At 38.6% G+C, this 17,500-nt stretch overlaps 1 pseudogene; it reads right to left on the minus strand.

Annotated features, from left to right (window-relative positions):
• The window catches only part of LOC137978787 (soluble guanylate cyclase 88E-like), a 20,190-nt pseudogene extending 6,405 nt beyond the window's left edge, over positions 1–13,785 (minus strand).
• Between the last annotated feature and the right edge of the window lie 3,715 nt (positions 13,786–17,500).

Here is a 17,500-nt window from a genome sequence, read left to right on the forward strand (position 1 = left end):
TTAAAACGTTTGCAATTCCGTGTTGTCATAGACATTTACATTTTTTTTGTGTGAAATGGATGTCCAGTCGTGAGGTGCTTTTTTTGACAGTGAAATTGCAGTTGAGTATTAAGCGAATTTACTACTCTGTAGCTTCACTTTCTAATTAGGAAGATTTTTGCTGTTGTTCTAAACTGAAGAGAGAGGGTGTAAAGATTATCAGTCAAACGGAAAATGTTGTGAAAGAGATTACGAAGCATGTAATGTCATCAGTTTTAGTTGTTGATCAAAATTGTTGGTTATTGTTTGCAAGGCTTGTTTGTTTACTGCTACCAGCTCGGAGGTGTTTGATCACAGTAAACGGTATATGTTGTGGATTCATTTTGTACTTTATGCAGAAGCAGAATTATTTCCATATACACTATATTGCTTTCTGGGGTTAGAAACGGGAGCTCCGCTTTTAAGCTTGGCGAAATCTTAATAACCATCCTTAGTATAGCTTGGACCATGTTGGATCCTGCCGGGGCCTCTCTCTCAGCCGAAAGCTAGGGAATGACCATTGACAGAAAGATGATTTTCTCGTTCACGGGGAAGCAAGAGTAAACTACTTAATTTAAGAAAACCGTTGTCATGTAAACGGTGGTACTAAACATATTTGGAATTTGTGATCTGGCAAATTTTGTTCCTTTCGACTTATGACTGTAATATTCAGAATCTGAATGGGAATATGTAACTAATTTACGCTTGCTTATTTAAAAAATATTACAATTCCTTTCTGAGCAACTGATGTATGGTAAGAAGCTCACATGATCTCTGGCCATCTCTAACTGGGGTAATGGTTTTATCCCAGAGAGCACCATCTCACGAGAGGTATCGTGTAGGCCCAGGTCGTTCATGTAAAGACCGATGCGCATCATTTCATCCACGCTTCCAATTCTGTTCACAAAGAAAATAAAGAAAAAAGAAAATATCAAAACATTTATAATTTTTTGCCTCCTCAAGTGTCTCCTGTCCAAATAAACTGCTAATTAACAAGGGTGCTTAAGGAATTAAAAGGGGAATGGTAACGATTCAGTACATAACGAATATTCATGTACTCCTCTTGTTTTGACGCTATTTATACTTTGGGTCAACGTAACCTCGAACAAGCCTCTCGAGCGCAATGCAGTATAAACCTATGATTCCCCTCTTGGTGCTCATTTCTTGAGGCCTCGAAATTTTTCGAGCGACCGTTTTTGGGTGTAGAGTGCGGTTCAAAACTTGCAAAGTGCAACAGATACTGCAACTACCTCAAGTCATTCAAATCATGCTGGGTACCACAATAACCTGGTAAGAGAGCACACACAGTCATGAATGTGGGCAGCGTATTCAAGACTTAACCTAATGAGGTGAAGGGGGAGGGGTTGGGGATAATGGAGACGTATGAGGTGACGTTTTTGAATTGAATAAGCATTGCCCTCGATAAAGCTATCCAGGTTGGAAAAGTTGAGGCTATAATCCTGACTTTTCTCAAGTTCCGTCTTTTGGGCAAGGGTCCATTGCAACAATGGCCTCTTCCCCTTCCCCATTGTTTGAGGGGAGAGGGGCATTTGCAAGACGAAGATTTACATCCTGAAAATCATTTGTTTACAGATAGAGGAGAAGGAAGTAAAAATTGTCTCAACTATTTTGTCTAGGATTGTGGACATACATGGGATATACGTACAGTGGAGAGCAAATGAAGATGATCTTGTCCCATGATTTAATGTACTTCATTATTCCTCGCAAATGAAGACGTGGCTTGCTGCTCGATGAAGGATAACCCTTGGTTCTCTCTGAGGCTAGCAGGAGACTACCGCTGTCATAAGTTTCATTTGAAATGTCGCAAGAGGAGAAATTTACGACGCAATTGGCTTCTGTTGGACGACGCAGCGTTGGTAGAGTGCAGACCAACTCGAATATCACGTGTCTTGTCATAAACTAAGCAAGTAAGTAAGTAAGTAAGTAAGTAAGTAAGTAAACATTTGATATAACAAGGGTAACACCTAATTATAGTGTTATAACACCAATAAGGGAATCTTTGCAGATGTCATTGTTTACGTTTGATTTTGATTCATTAACATACGAGTTTGCGCACAGAAGGCACTGATCATGCTATTTCAGTACAAATTGACTTGAAAAGGTAAAAGACTAAACTTTGTTAAATATCCAGTTCTGAGCCTTTTAAGGCCCTTTTAATCAGTTTCAGCATTTGCCCAACATTCGTTCAACAAAAGTTGAACGGATGTTGGGTAAATGCTGGACGCAGTAAACAAAGGTGTGCGGAGACCGATCAAACGGTTCCGACTTTGCACCAACAAAAATTTGATTGCGAGGAAGAAAGAACTAGAAACCAGCCTCTCTCGTCCAGATAAATTACGCCATATTGACCGCTTTTGCGGCCTAATACGAGCATGCGTGTGTTCTACAATGCTGAACAGAGTGTTCACCATTCAACATTCTCGAGAATAAAGAAAAAGTTGAATCGATGTTGAATGGAAGTTTAAACCGATTTGAAATTGATTCAACACGCTTTCAACGAGCTTTCAACACTTTTTACGCTTTCAACAATGTTGGACGACCTGTTCAAACGCACCGAACATTTGGTTCAACAAAGTATTGAATACATGTTGAACCAAATGTTGAAACCGTTTAAACGGGTCTTGAGCCTTGAAAACGATCCATTCAAGAGCCATCAAAAACTGACAAATTCTTTGGTGGCAAAGCGCTAATGATCCCATTCATTCTTTGTAGAATTTCGAAATTTCAAAGCACCATTGCTCGTAGATTATGTGGTAGATATATCGCGCTCAAATTTGCAGAGATAGCTCACTATGTGATGCATTTTCAATATTCAGTACTTTATTCTTGGCTGACTGATTACAAAATGATGGACGTACGCTAATGAGACAAGAGATGTAAACGGAGTTTTCTCTGTAAACATATCTGGCCCTCAGAATGAGACCACCACAACGCCTGGGGCGTTTACCATTTGCACGGAAAATCCGGTTGGAATGGAACGCTAGTAATGGTAGAGTATTTCCCAGTGTGGCGTTTTGCCAGGCTCGAATCTCTCGCGGCTGGAGGAAAACAATAACAAATCAAAATGGCGGCTGGCTGCATTGACTGCATCTGCAGTGTCGAAAGGCGGGAAAAGAGGCCGAAGTGAACTGGCTTAACTGATAAGAGTGTAATGTGAAGTGCTAGTTTTGCACCCCATAAAAACCATGTGAGCGTTATCCCTACTTATGAAATGGGCCCACACAAGGACTGAAAAAGTTTAAATGTAAAAGAGGGCTCGGTGTTAATGGTAAGTTACATTTCGAGATCTTTGCGGCCTTCCCCAACAAGGCGATTTTTACTGGGTTGCCAGTATGGCAATCCAAGTCAGAAAGTGGGTTTATTTTATTTATTTTATTTTTTATTTTTTTCCGTGTCGGTAAAAGTCTTCCCTGTCACTCCCCTGGTAAGTGGTGTCTTTGTGCATAGAGCCTTCTGCGCGTATTTTCTTAGGATCGAAAGGGTAGTGGAAATGCGTAGATTTCTCTGGCGGACACAGGAGAATCATTAACTTAGCCTGCAATGGCGCCGAAAGTCATGTAACGCGAATGGCGTTTTAGTGGATCATTAAACAAAATATACCCTTATGGAGCTCAATAATGGAAAGTCAGTTGGATAAACTAGGCAGGCGGTGAAAAACCAACACCTGGAATCTCAGAAGCGACGAGTAATGGACTTCGACAACAATCTGTCGCCCGTCGAGCCAAAATCAAAGTGAGCTGTATTTCTAAAATAATATTTTACCAGGTGTGCTGTTATGTAGAACACTGGAAAATTCTCTGGTAACTTATGGGTTCAACAAAGACAGAGAACGAATCGAACACCTTAAGTGGTCTGTGATCAACTCTGTACAGTCTTCAGGTAAAAAAAAAATAATTGGAAATGTGACAGCCAAGAATTATTTGAAAGAAAGCTTGTCGTCTATTTTGTGCTTCATTATTCAAGGAAAAGGTTCTTCATGGAAACGGTTTGATCCTGAAATTTTAGTTTGTTGTAATATTGCGCATATTTGACACGACTGAGTTTTTTCTCTTCACGCACGTAATGACATACGAAGGGGTTTTTACCTCTAATAGCAAATACGTTGTTTGTTTCAAAAAAATTGTTCGCTGGAAAAGGTGGCCTTTATGAATTAATCATGTCTTATGATATGCAAGCTTAACTGGATAGTTTTTATGGCAATAGTAAAGCATTTTCTTGTCAAAATGAAGTTAGCGTCTTTCTGTTGCGCAAACTTAATTAAATATAAATATACATTCTGCCCGTGAGTTTGTTATTCTCGTTAACCAGCAATGGCGTCGAAAGTCATTGCAACTCGAACGGCGTTTTAGTGCATCTTATGTTGTTTGTTTCAATTAAACGTTTCGCTGGAAAAGGATTCTGTGATGTTTTCTGCCTTTGTGAATTGTAATATCATTTTCGAGCTTAAGGTTGAAATGTGATACGGGAGGATATTTTTAGTATTGCTTTGTAAGCAGGGAAGGTTCACAAAAATAAACAGGTCTGTTGGAAGCGTGCTTAAATTTCAACAAAATGAGCCCCAAAATCAGCAAAAAATTGTGACGCCAATTAATAATAAATTAGCTGCTATTTCCAAAATGATGGAATTACCTGGTGATAAATAACCTTGCCTTGGAGAGTAAATTTCTGACTTAGCAGAAGCAATGGTCAACCCCGGGGTCAACCTCAAGAGTTTGGGCGATTGTGATCTTTGTTTTGACTTTGCTCATTTATTGTCAAACTTTATAACACTTGACAGAAAAAGAAACTTACGAAAACCCGGTATCTTGCCATCATTTGACGCAGATGCTTCACTGTTTGGCGAGTAAACATGCCGCGGTAACTTAATCACGGCGCCCGCTGAATTCTGGCGATGTCACTTTCGATTTTGCGATTTATTTGTGCAACCAAAAGTACAATAACAAAATTGAACGTAGCAAAAATCTCCCAAAATGTTTGTCGCTGATCGTAACTTTTTATATTCTATATTCACGGTTCAAAGTTAATGTTGTTTTCATGTCGTAAATATGTTCTTCTCGAGCGACCGTCCTGGAAACTTCCTTCTGCTTTTTCTAAAAACTGTGTATCAATATTTATTTACTTTTGCATCAATATTTGTTTTTGCATAAAGCAAGCTAACAAAATCTGTACCTTGCTGAGTTCACATTTGTTAGCGTTAATAGTATTTTCGGTCCAATGCTTCTGTTTTACGAAGGGGTATATGTTTGAGGTCACCCATCTAGATACTAACCCCGTCGGACATGATTAACTTTAGTAACTTTAGTAACTTTAGTATTACAGAGCTGTCAGATGCTCAGAGGGTACGCTTAAACTTGTGGTGAAAGAAGTTGTGAGGAAAATTATCAATATGTCAGCCCAGAAGCCAATGTTTCTCACTTCCCATTTATTTTCTTCAATCTTTCTGGGTTCAGTACTTTGCTAGTAACCACATGTCTTCTCAGGCTATTTAACTAAGACTTCTACTATGGCACTACAATGATGGACAATACCAAATCAATATGGTGCACTGTTAGAGCTACATATTACGCAAGGACAACTTGAATCTCCTGGAAGACAACACACAGCTCAGTTGACATTTTATATGGAATAAAATGCTGTGTTACTTCACTACCACATGTTAGCAATGCGTGTCTATTTTTTCTAAAGAGGACAGGAATTTATTCTTTCTGACAAATGATTAATTAATAGGCTGGTAGCCAGGATTTTAACCTCAGAAAAGGATCTCTTTTGTCGTGCGAACGTGTGAGGACCTGTGAGCCAAAGGGCCTCTGCTGGTATGACTTCTGGGTGACCCCTTAAATGGTCTTAATGACCCCCCAACTTGAAAAAAATTGTCTGGAACGGTGAACGTACCACGGGCAACCCAGTGTACCCTCACGGAGGGTCTACTTTCTCTAGCACCCAGTTCAGCCGACTGAGCACGAGCACGTCTGGTGGCCAACGGTGTGCAGGCGAAGTTGGGCGATGCGTTCTAAGGATGTCTAGCGACCGTTTAATTAAAGAGCTTGGGTTGGATCACATATTAGCGATAAAATTCAACAGTTCCGCGAGGGAGATGTATCTATCGAAGAATATAACATGAAGCACTGATTTTTCGGTCCGAATGTGAGAGTTGTGCGAGAACACACCTCTCTCTTAATTATACGTTGCCTGGGTAACCTGTGCTTTTAACTTAAGTGGTCAATTTTGTGCTTTTTTCTGCATATAACGCTTTTTTGCCACAGGAAAATTTTGTTTTAATTATCTAAAGAGATTTAGGGAGCTTTACCGAAAAAAAAGAAAAAGAATCTGTCGACGGCAAACACATCAATCTTCTTTTTCTAAAACCTTCCATTTTCGTGTTATTATATCTGGTCTTACCGTTTCCCAAGTGAACTGTGCCTTAGGTCTTCTCAACGTAAACGTTTCTCTTACGTCATTACCAATCACTCGATTTCCCACAGTAGATGCGAGTCCGTATCCAGCCATTTCGATGACCATATTGTATGAAAGAACAAAACTGAAGGGAAATACGCTGAAAAACACTTCAACGTCAATACCGCATTTTTGTTTAATTGACAGCAAGTCTGGAGCGAGTGGTCTATACCCGGAATTGTCAAATCCCAATCTGTAAACCACGTTTGTCGCATTGTTTTTTATTTCGTGGCTAAGTATTTTTATGGCCAAGTCCATGTTGTAAAACGAGGATGCAATTTCCTTGATCTGTCCAACAACGTAAAACATGAACCCTTTTCGTTAAGAAATGTAGTGCAAAGTTAAGCCAGTGCTCGTTTCCCCTTCGCAGTAAAAACTGGGCGACTGCAGCTTTGGATAGCCGAATCGCATATGTTCGTGCAAATTGTCGATGCCGATGACAAAATCTCGTAGATATCGCCCGCTTACCCGAATAACACGGTCATAACCATAGTGACTGAGGAACTTCACAAAACAAGAACCAAAAAACTCCATGAAATCATCGCTTGTCATGTCTGTTCTTTCACCAAGAACGTACTCAGCTGAATCAGCAATTTTCTTCATGGAGGCTTCACTGTACCTTTCATGCGTGACAAACACGTGATCACTTATCCCTGCGCATTGCCGGATCTTCTCCCAGTTTGGTTCGCCGTATTTCTCGATCAGGTAATACTGAACACTCTCTAACAGCATTCCATACATTTTAAAATGTTGGTTAGCTTGGATAGTGCTCTGCTAATTAAAAATTAGATGTCGTAATCACGAATTTGCAATGTGTGATGTGGTGGTGATGCCGATTCCGGGCAGGATGATGACAATAACGTTGATGAAGGTGTGAAGAGATCCTCGCTCTTAACTGGACAATTTGAGCAATTTTCTAAGCTTATGGTGCCCTGAAAATTTAAAAGGAAAATACTAATATTTAGCGCCAGTACTAATTGACGTAAAATTAATATTTAAAAAAGCGTGTACTATATGCATATTACATTGATAGAAGTAAATAACATGATGTTTAAGGTGGATGAAACCAATTTCAACAATTTAAAGGGAATGTCTTAATTGAAGGATTACTCTACAACATTGTTTCAAATTAAGGCAATGTTATGAAATCAAATAAAACACCAATAAGTGTGGACTTATTAATGTGACGTAATAGGTTACAATGGCAACAAAAGAGATATTTAAAACACGTCATGTTTTGTCTTTAAGGGCTTATATCTCAGAAAACGATCTCGGTGACACCCATTTTTTTATTGCTGTAAAGTGACTAGCAGACTACGATAAAACTCTCTGCAAAGTTAGAAAAAGTTATCTGCAGCAGATTCATAGCCACCCTGACAACTGGAAAATTTTAAGACGGCCACGAATCAGCTCCAGATAATTTTTTTAACTTTGCAGAGAGTTTCATCTTATCCTGCTAACCACTTTGCACCAATAAAAATGAGTGTCACTGAGATTGTTTTTGAGATATAATTTCTTAAAGACAAAATATGGCGTCAAAAACAATCTCAGTGACACTCATTTTTATTGGTGCAAAGTGGTTAGCAGGATAAGATGAAACTCTCTGCAAAGTTAGAAAAAGTTATCTGCAGCAGATTCATAGCCACCTTGACAACTGGAAAATTTTAAGGCGGCCACGAATCAGCTCCAGATAATTTTTTTAACTTTGCAGAGAGTTTCATCTTATCCTGCTAACCACTTTGCACCAATAAAAATGAGTGTCACTGAGATTGTTTTTGAGATATACTTTCTTAAAGACAAAATATGGCGTGTGTGTGTATGGCTTTTTTGTTGCCACGGCTGGTAACCTATTACGTCACATTAATGAATGCATCCTGTTAAAATCAATTATTGTTGTTTTATTTCGTACCATAACATTTGCGGCTACTTGAAGAAGTTGGGTAGATTCAATCCTTCCAAATAGTACAGTTGTTGAAAATGTTAAAACTAGTTTGAGCCTCTTTAAAGGTGCTCATCCAGTTACTTTAATGCAATAACAATCTTATTAATTTCCAGATATTCACCCGATTTTGATAAGATTGTACAAAAAGGGTTTCCTTTAACTTTTTACTAAAACACTGTTTTGGCAAATTTATCATATGTGGGGGCATAGAATTCCAAATCTTTGGTCCAACTCTTGTGACGAAATTGGACATTTTATCCAGTCTTGAATGTTCAGTAAGAGAACTCCTTCCTCTTCAGTTATCCATTTAATTGTGCATTTCTTTTGGCTGTGGATTTCATTTCCTAGTTTTTTTTTCCCCGCGAGTTCACGAAGCTGATATAAGCTGATATAAGGAATGTGAAGCTACCAAAGTTAATTATCGTCACATCTCAATTCTACCCTGTGTATCTAAGATTTTTGAAGGAATCATGTATAATCAACTGTATAACTACTTTCTTTCACGCCGTCTACTCTCCGACAGTCTGTCTGGCTTCTTAAAGGGGCATTCTTGTTGCACGGCACTGCTGAAGATCACAGAGGACTGGAGAGAAGCATTGGATGAGAGACAAACAGTCTCTGCGGTGTCTATAGATCTGAGTAAGGCGTTTGACACTATATGACACTGCCTCCTGATAAGAAAGTTAGCGGCATATGGGCTTCTGGACCACACCATTCAATTGATCCGCTCTTACCTTATCAATCGTAAGCAACGAGTCAAAATAGAGAACGCAGCTTATTCCAACTGGCGTGTAGTCCAATGTGGTGTTCCGCAATGATCTCTTCTGGGACCGCTTTTGTTAATTGGGGAGCTCCTTTCGGCGCGCGCGCGCGGAGCACCATAGCTAAGAAAATATGGTAACCCATCGATGTGAGAAAATTTGGTTTTATAGCCATGACGTCATGAACGTCCTTACGTACTTACGTACGTCCGGCCACCCCTCCATGTATGCCAATGTGACCAGTATCTTAGAAATCGAATTAGATGCTGACTTCAGTTCGTTTTCAAAGGCGGCAACACACTGAGTTCGCGCAGGCGTAGTACTATCTCACGTGAGCCCTCAGTGCGGTGACGGAATAGAATTTGGTTTTATAGCCATGACGTCATGAACGTCCGTCCGTACGTACGTACGTCCGTCCACCCCTCCATGTATGCCAATGTGACCAGTATCACGTAACCATATCGCGGGCTAGAGTTTAGTTAGGCAGCGAAGAAAATGTTACATAATTAAGCAATATCCGGGAAAACCCAAAGGCGGACAGTTGCAAAGCCTTTTATTTTCACTAATCCTACAACCAGTAAAAGTAAACAAGGCGGGAGCTCCGCTTTTAGGCTTGGCTAAATCTATATATTATATATATTAATGACATAACCCGTATTACCAAGAATATGGAATTGAGGCTCTACACAGACGACACAACCGGTTATGCTGCTAGTAACTCACCTGCGACCTTGGAATTCTACATCAATAGTGACCTGGCAAGATTATCACAATGGCCTGAAGATAACCACCTCACCATCAACGCCACTAAGACGCAGGCTATGATTGTTGGCAAATCCAACTATAATTATGAGCTCACCTTAAAGTCAAATAATATTCTGACGATGATGAAGCTCACTTTTTCTTCACATATTAAATTGGTTCTTAGTAAAATTCATGCAAAGATAGCCGCCTTGCGCAGAATTTAGATTCCATTAAGAACAGTCGCCTGGTCCAAGCTCTGACACTTGTATACAAAGGCTATCCCAATTATATAAGTAATATGTTTAGAATCAAAAACTGTGCTTACAATCTTCGCGGCAATGGTAGCAGACTCGATCAGACGGCCCCCAATACTAGTTTTAAACACAGATCTTTTTGGTATACTGCGTGCCGCCTCTGGAACAATACACCTTTGCATGTTAGGGAGGCCCCAAACCTTAAGAAGTTTGTGGCCAAACTAAAGAGACTTATGTTGAGCAAGGACGAGTGTCCTTGTAACTCCTGCTCTAATTAGATGCTATTTTAAATTTATAGTATGGATAGGTAATTTTATTATAGATTCTTAGTTTAGTATCTTCTTAATTTATATGCTATTGTAGATACACTTACATTTTTGTAACGAGTCCTTTTTTTGGCTCATCGATGCCACGTGTTAAATAAAGTTTTTCATTTTTTTTTTCAGTTTCATTAAGAACTTTGTCATCTACTTCACCATTTTTAGCAGGAAAAAGTTGATATTGCCCTTATTTCATAGTAAAACAAGTGAGCTTTTGCATATTTTTGAGTTTAAGAACTTTGAAAAGCATTCCCACGTTCCAATCAGTGTTTGACATTCGGAAAAACCTCTCAGTTTTGGTGTATTGTCTTTATTTTAAAATGAAACCGAAAGACTTAATTTTATAGACAATTGCAATAACAGTTTATGCAGAATTAAGCGGGATGACGTGTTTAATTCATCGGCAATTAAGCAAGAGACAAACTAACTCCCGAGTTAGGATTTGGAGTTGGATTTCGAGTTAGGATTTGGAGTTGGATTTTCCAGTTAGGATTTCGAGTCGGTTTTTTCGAGATGCTTACTAGTAATCCAGCTGCAACGAATCGCCTTTGCTTTGGTATGTTAACCATACGCGTGGGAACAGCCATATTTTGATCACATTTGTTGACTTCGGCCGGTCTAATCTGCAGGTCGCAGGTCGCAGGTCGCAGGTCGCGGGGTGCAGGTCATTGTTTCACCAATACAGAAAGTATCCTAAACATTCATAAAAGCTAACCTTAGGCCTAAAAACGTTTGTTTAGGCCTAATTAGGCCTAAAGTTAGCTTTTATGAATGTTTAGGATACTATCTGTATTGGTGAAACAATGACCTGCAACCCGCGACTTGCGACCTGCGACCTGCAAATTAGACCCGTCGTGTTGACTTTAATATGTAGTTCCAGTGGCCACAAATTGTCCCAGTTCAGTCTGTATCCAGCGAAGGTCGAAATTGAATCGATGGAAGAGTACTCTGAAGCTAAGACCTGTAAGAGTAAGCCAGAACTAAGGAAGAGAAATGTAAATGCTGACTTATTTTTATTCATCAGCGGAAATAATAATTAGTGCCAGTCGCAAATAGTTTGTCCGGGAGTTTGTTAAAATAAACCACGGATAAACGGAAACGCGAGAGCAAAGTTTACAGATGTTAGCTGATATTTGTGCTTCCAGCTCAGAATACTGATGGTATTAGAAAATCAGTTACGTTGGGACAGAGATAATTTACAGCTCGTTACATTGACTCGCAAAAAATGGCTCAAAATATTTCTTCTGCCTTTCCATATTTGGCACTTCCACCCGGCCCTGGGATATATCGCGTACTTCTGAAAAGAAAATTCGAACCAGGTAACATTTCTGGGATCACGTATAGGTTTTGTCTGGTTTATAATTCTCTTGAAATCAAACATTCTATCACGAACGATTTTAATGGTTAAAACTCCGGCCGATTCGACACGCAAATGAACAGACAGTCGAAAGTTAATGAATAATTCATAACTAAAAGCATTCATGGAAGTGTCAGCTATTGTTTCCAGTCAAAAATACAATTACGAATGCAATACTAGGATAGATTAAACAAGATTACCCTTGCCGATCTGCAATCCTCGTTCTCCTCCATCTTGAAAAGACCTCGAGACGATGTGCAACACCACTGACAAAGTACGTTGTGTAAAACCACTGAAAATTTATTGAAAACCCCACCAACAAAAAAAAAACAGCCAAAAAAAATCCCTCTAAAAAATCCTAACTCGAAAATCCAACTCGAAATCCAACTCGAAAATCCAACTCGAAATCCTAACTTGGTAAATAGGCAACCTCATTAAGCAAGCCTCGTCTAAACACGAGGGGGAGTTGGGAGAATTCGAGACAGTTATGCAAACCCGAGAGTGCAATTTGGTCTGAAATCATACGAGTGATTTCAAAATCGATTTGAAATAAAAAGTATGATTTCAGATCAAAACTGCACCACACATAGTTCAGTTACCACTTTATTACATCCATTTAGAAATCACACAATGATTATTTAATCGCTAAAATACAGGATTTTAGTCAGTACCAATATCTTATTGATCCAGTTGGGAACGAAAGTTGCAAAATTTGCCATACAATGGTTTTCTTTGTCTTTCATTTTCCTGCAATTTGGTTTTTTACCTCAAACAAGCCTTGTGGTTGTTTTTTTTAGTGGCCCATTCTCATTGACTGGGGAACTGGTGCAATTTAGAGCAAAAAATAGTGCGATTTGGGAATAAATCGCACTGCTGAGAGCCAATGGGTATAATAAACTAAGAAAATAAATAAAACTAACAAATAAACAAATAAGTAACGCAATCGATCAATCAATACACGGCCGTAAAAGGACCATGAGCAACCGCTGTTAAAGTTTTCTCGTTGATAATGGTCGGCATGGCAACAAAATAAATGTCGAGAAGATTTGAGCACTAATTAATTCTTCCAATCATGAATTGACGACAAAATTTAATTCTACCTGTCATAAAACTAAGCCAAGTAATGGAAGATTGACAGAGGAACATAAACGAATTTTGATAGATATTAAAGAAATATTGTATGTTGACCTTGTGAAGAGTACTGAAATTAATTCTAACAATAGGTGGGGTATGGTCATCGATCATTGGCTTATTAACTTTCAAGGCAATTTTTTGGAGCCGATAAATTTCTCAGATTTCCATGCTAAGAAATCGCTTGATTGCGACAAACATTTTAAATTAACTTTTTCAGGTGCAAGAAAAGAATCCCTGTGAACAAATCTTGTTGAGCTTGCCAGCATACGTTCTTGGTAAAGTAAAGCGATTGAAAATATTTTTTATTAATTTTTAGATGACTTACGGAAATGAATTCGATTCAGTCGCAGGGTACAACACTTCTGCTTCCACCGTTCAACCAGCAAACTGAATTTCTTAGTGTAGAGATAATCAAGTCATAATTTTACGTTGGCAGTTAATCCTAAGTTGAATCTGTTTGAAAATAGCTCGAATATCAAGTGGAAAATTTCTGACGCATTTCTTTCGATTCCATAGTTTTTGCGCCGCCAAAATCATAATTAGAGAAATGAATAATGCGAAGCATAGTGATGAAATGGTGGTGAACCAACTGCTAATCGGAATCGGCGCAATGTGCTTGATAAACTCCCGATATGAAATCGCATTATTGGATTCGAACTTACGAACTTGGCAGACTTAGAAAATAAACGTTTGGTGGACTTGGAAAAGCTGACTAACCTGCGGTAAACTTGAAAGTGCCCAAGAATCAAGCTCCGTCGACGCGATATTCTCTCGCGGCGTTGCTTTCCTTTGACAATGCCAGAACTCAGAATTCATCAGTCAGTATTTGTTTTGTTTGCGTTAATTTACAGTAACGCCTTTTTATCGTATCAATTGTTAATGAAAAAATAAAGTAAATTTTTTACCATTCGGATGACTATTCTTATTCATAGTATTGACGGTTAGAGTGAAAATGATTAACTTGGCTTGCGTTTGGGAATTAGAAGGTAATTCAACATATGGCACCATTATGAATACAATTGTTTCAGAAAATTGGCAAGCTAAAAAATTAAACTTTTGAGACTCTTTTCCTAGTTCTTCAAATCTTCAAGGACGTGGCTTTCAAGCCACTTACAACAAAGCACTGATGACTTTGATTCTGCATCCTATTGAGAATATCGGTAGGCTTTGAAGAGGTTCATCAAATCGAAGTTTCTTCAAAGTCCATTTTTCTTTTCCAAGTTTTAATTACAATACATGATATATCAGCTTTGTTAAGAGACTGAAAAGTTGCATGCACGTAATTTCATATTCATGAACTTTTTATTCCAAACTGATAAGGTTATCTTATCTTTATTTAGCATTTGGCGGTGGACTAACTAAAGCCCCCCAAAAGGAAATGATTACACATTCACATTTCGTTTGCAATACTACGGCATCCAATTTCTTCAGCTATGTAAATATCAAGTCTTGTTTTCTTTGAAGTTGAGGAAGTCTCCGAAGTTCATACTGTTAATAATGACAACAGCTAGTGCTGATGGTTTTAATTACAATCTAAGATTTCTCCTCAGATTCAGGGTTTAATTATTAATTTATAATAAACACGTTCTAAAACACTTCGTCGTGATCTAAAACCGTCCAATTCTGGTAAAAATGATATGTTTTGCGGTCAGTTTTTCCAAATCTGTGCTGGTGCACTACACCATAAATATTGTTGATGAATCTCCACTTTTCAACTGAATGATTTATTCAGTTTGCAATATTTCAAAAGAAAAAAAATAATCTTTTCCGGAGCATTTATCAACTTTTCAATATTTATCAAATTTTTGACTAAACACTCACGCAAAATGACAACAGAAATTTCCAACGTCTTCAGTTTCTCGTAGAAGATCAAAGAAAATGACAGCGGAAATTTCCAACGCCATTTTTAACAGAAGATCAAGCAAAATGACTGCGGAATTTTCCAACGTCACTTTTCTCAGAAGATATGAGGCAAAATGACAGCGGAAATTTCCAACGCCATTTTTACTAAGCAAAATGACGACAGAAATTTGCAGCGTCATTTTTAACAGAAGATCAAGCAAAATGACTGCGGAATTTTCCAACGTCATTTTTCACAGAAGATGAGGCAAAATGACAGCGGAAATTTCCAACGCCATTTTTACAGAAGATCAAGCAAAATGACAGCGGAAATTTCCAACGTCATTTTTGGCATACGTAAAACAAGATTACCTGTAGTGAAGATCTTCAACTTTATAGTCTAAGGACGAACTAAACTCCCACGGACTAAAAACGAGATATTTCACACACTCAGATTCTAAGCTCGAAGACAATTCACTATACATTGTATAGACATGTAAAAGAAACCATATGAACCTCGTTTATGGGCTGCTCGTGGAACGTTGAAAACCTTGAGTCGCCAAAAGAGTCAAAGTGCTATATAGGCTGGATGGATTAATTAGTTGGATGGATTAATTAGTTGAATTAGCAGTAAAATTAAATTTTATAAAGACTTCTAACTCGCCTAATTAGTATGCTTAACTTTCATAAAAACGAGTCCTGTAAATTTGTACAAAGTTTATTAATCAATCACAAGTTTGACATTTCAATCACAACTATTAGGTAACAATTTACTTGAATCTTGTGTGCCTAGTCGAGAAAGTTTAATGCATCCTCGTCTTCCGTCTCACGCAAATGACAGTTAATAGCACAAAATAACAAATAAAGCGAATTGGGCGGATAACGCTCTCCATTTTGCTTGGCCACTTCACAAACGAACTGAATTTGCTCAACCAAAAGTTTAGCTTATTTGCCGACATGTGCTCTACTGAAACGGTCACATCTTCAACATCTTCGCATTTGAGACCGGCCATTCTAACAACTTCTCACATTGCACATTTATTTTGCCGTCGCTGCTGCCACTCCTCGAAGACTTTTCTACCCCATTTAGTTTTGTATTGTGTTGCTTTCGGAGTTGCTCCGACACTAGACTGGTCTCTTCTTCTTTACTCCTTGGAGAGCGAAACCAACCAGCCATGTTTCTACCACAAAAGCTCTACCAAAATAGATTGCTAAATTCAATGCTAAACTCCTTAAACTTAAACTTAAAACTTTAATAAATACTCGCAAAAAAGGTTTTTCAGTACCTATTTACAGATATAAATGCAAACTATATCTAACAAGCTAATATCGTCAAATGCTAACTGTCATACAATCATTCATTCATTACAAGTATCAGGGCTTTCTTAAAGGCCTTTACAGTAGTAGCCTTTCTAAGGTCTTCGTCTAATGTGTTCCACAGGGATACTGCTCTATAGGCGAAGGTTCGTTGGCCGGTGGCTAACCTGAATAATGGAATTTCGAACTTCTCATTATTACGGGTTGTGCGATTATGTACAGAAGATCGTTTTTTAAAATTAGTACATAGATATTCAGGAGCTAAATTGCTGGCACACTTATAAGCCATAACAGCGTCTCTGAATTTGAGCATCTTACTAATTGGAAGCCAGTTGAGTTCGTCAAGTAATGGCGTCACATGGTCATATTTCCGAGCGCCGCAGATAATTTTGCAGGCGAAGTTCTGAATAAGTTGCAGCTTTTGTTCTTAGATGAGGTATTAGACCACACGGTCGAACAGTAGAGCATTTTGCTAAAGACAAGAGATGTAATAATTAAAACCAAAGTCTTCCTATCAAAACAGTATTTCACACGGTTGATTTGAACCAGTTTAGTCAAGCAAGAAGAGACTAAGTGGGAGATATGAGTGTCATAGGTCAGGTGTGAATCTATGTATACTCCTAGATCTCTTGCTGATTCGACAGCCATAAGAGTCTTTCCAATGAACGAAACAGTAAAATTGACTGAATGTTTACTTATCATTTGCTTGGTGCCGATCAACATGAACTTCGTTTTCTCAGGGTTTATTAAAAAAACATTTGTGCAACACCAGGTGGCGACATTGCGCAAATGATCTTCGAGCTTAGACTTAGCGTCAATGACATCGGCTACGGAAAAAGATAGTAAAACTTTAGAGTCATCGACATATGACTCGAGCTGGCAGAATTGAGGAGCGCCTGGCAGATCGTTTAGATAAATACAAAAGTGTATGATTGGTAATGGATCTGATAGCACAGAATCGATACGCACTGATTGGGTCCGGTCTGAAAGGTAGCTGCGGAACCACTGAACTACTGCGGGTGAGGCACCTACAGCGGAGAGCTTCTGGTAACTTCTGATGGCATATACTGTCGAAAGCCTTTGAGAGGTCGAGTAAGACTAATGCGCTTATTTCCTTTTTGTCCATCGCCTCTAACATTAGATCCATGGTATAAATATTCAAGGTCTCAGTCGAATGGAATGGCTTGTTGCCGCTTTGGTGGGATGACAAGTGGTTGCGTGACATCAGGTAGGTGATAAATTGTTCTAGAACGATTTTCTCACAAACTTTAGACGCAACATTAAGTAGTGACAATGGCCGATTATTTGGAGGCTGTTCATGGTCTCCCTCTTTTAGGAGT

Source organism: Montipora foliosa, chromosome 1, assembly GCF_036669935.1.
Source record: "Montipora foliosa isolate CH-2021 chromosome 1, ASM3666993v2, whole genome shotgun sequence".
Taxonomy (NCBI): domain Eukaryota; kingdom Metazoa; phylum Cnidaria; class Anthozoa; order Scleractinia; family Acroporidae; genus Montipora; species Montipora foliosa.